Source organism: Penaeus chinensis, chromosome 35, assembly GCF_019202785.1.
Source record: "Penaeus chinensis breed Huanghai No. 1 chromosome 35, ASM1920278v2, whole genome shotgun sequence".
Taxonomy (NCBI): Eukaryota; Metazoa; Arthropoda; class Malacostraca; order Decapoda; family Penaeidae; genus Penaeus; species Penaeus chinensis.
The window spans coordinates 4,783,506-4,786,005 of NC_061853.1; positions in this window are offsets into that span (position 1 = coordinate 4,783,506).

Here is a 2,500-nt window from a genome sequence, read left to right on the forward strand (position 1 = left end):
CTCCGGTCGATTCACTCTTGTCGAAAGGGCCACTTCCTTGGATGAGTGCTATGTGCTTGGAACTGTGAAGCACATCAGTATTTCCATAACCGTCATTACTACACACACACACACATACACACACACGCACACGCACACGCACACGCACACGCACACGCACACGCACACGCACACGCACACACACATACACACACACACACACACACACACACACACACACACACACACACACACACACACACGCATACGCACACGCACACGCACACGCACACGCACGCACACACACACACACACACACACACATATATAATATATATGTATATATATACATACATATATATATATATATATATATGTATATATATACACACATATATATATATATATATATATATATATATATATGTATATATATATGTTTATATATAATACATATATATAATATAATATATATATATTATATTATATACATGTGGTATACACACACACACACACACATGTATATATATGTATATATATGTATATATATACATATATGTATATATATATGTATATGTATATATATATATATATATATATATATATATCTATATATATATATATACACACACACACACACACACACACCCATGGACACACGAACGCATACAAACCTATCGCTCGCCCACAAAAACGGGAAAACAATGCCGCGTGAATAATTGACTTATTATTGTCAGCGTTGATGGAAATTATGGGAACAAATTTGACAGGCTGATACGCTGAATAGATGATCCGTTTTAGTAATTCCCTCTGGTGGCGTTTTCTGCATGTTAATGGCTGTTAAACGTTAAATGGTGAGGCCAAGTTTTCGAAACTGAATACGTAGAGATATTATTATTTTTTGAAAATTATTATTACTTTTTTTTTTTTTTTTTTTTTTTTTTTCAATCGCTGGGAATTGCAATGCATGCAAGACAATGCCATCCTTATCGGAATTCCATTGTCGTTATCTCCTTTTGGAACGGACACCGCATTGTCTCGTGTTGATCACTCAGTGGCTTTTTGGCCGCGTTTTGAATTTCATTTTTGAAAGAGAAAAATTACGTATACTCGCTTTTATTTTGATGGTATTTTTTGTTAAACATATTTAACACATATTTCTCTCTCTCGTTCTCTCTCTCCCCCCCCCCCTCTCTCTGTTTGTCTGTCTCTGTCTCTGTCTCTGTTTGTCTACCTGTCTGTCTGTATGTCTATCTGTCTCTCTCTCTCTCTTTCTGTCTCTGTTTGCCTGCCTGTCTGTCTGTATGCCTCTTTCTCTCTCTCTCTCTCTCTCTCTCTCTCTCTCTCTCTCACTCTCTCTCTCTCTCTCTCTCTCTCTCTCTCTCTTTCTGTCTCTGTCTGTTTGCCTGTCTCTCGTCTCTCTATCTCTCTCTCTCTCTTTCTGTCTCTCTCTCTGACCGTCTGTCTGTCTGTCTCTGTCTCTGTCTCTGTCTCTGTTTGCCTGCCTGTCTGTCTGTATGCCTCTTTTTCTATCTCTCTCTCTCTCTCTCTCTCTCTCTCTAACTCTCTCTCTCTCTCTCTCTCTCTCTCTCTCTCTCTCTCTCTCTCTCTCTCTCTCTCTCTCTCTCTCTCTCTCTCTCTCTCTCTTTCTGTCTCTGTCTGTTTGCCTGTCTCTCGTCTCTCTCTCTCTCTCTCTCTTTCTGTCTCTCTCTCTGACCGTCTGTCTGTCTGTCTCTGTCTCTGGCTCTGTCTCTGTCTCTGTCTCTATTTATCTACCCCCCCCCCCCCCTCTCTCTCTCTCTACCTGTCTCTCTATGTATGTATATGACTCCGTTAAAGTACTAGACAGTAATTTGACACTGAATGAGAACAAAAGTTACATGATCTACTGTTCTTTCATTCATTAAGAAAACAAGAACAACAAGAACAAGGACAAGAATAACAACAACAACAACAACGTATCCTATCAAAGCAAATAAAACCTAAACCATCCTCTCCTCTTAGTTTCAAATAAAATAATTATCATTATTAATAATATTAATCTTAAGGAACAAAATGATATTCAGTCTTTCAAACAATCGATGAGTGTTATCATAAAAACTCCAATAGGCGACTTACATTCAACGTGGCTGTTATTAAGTGATCATATACTTATTATAAGTAGAAGGGCACTTTCCATGATTAAATACGTCTATCATTCAGTGTAATAAAGGCAATCACAAAGCTGATTAAAGTATATATCTACAGCTTGAAGTGATGGAAGAACAATACAGAATTCTCCTTTCATATATTAGGATTAGTATAATTTTTTTTTTTGATGAAATGGTATAGCTTATGCTTTAGAAACGGACATACAATGGTAGATATTTCTTTCGTTTTGTTATTGTTTCTGTTATTTGAATATCATTGTTATTTGTTGTGCTTGTTAGTCTTATCACTATCACAAAGTTATCTTATTCCTCATCAACATCAACATAATCATCGACATCATCATTGTCATCATCATTATCATGAGTATTAC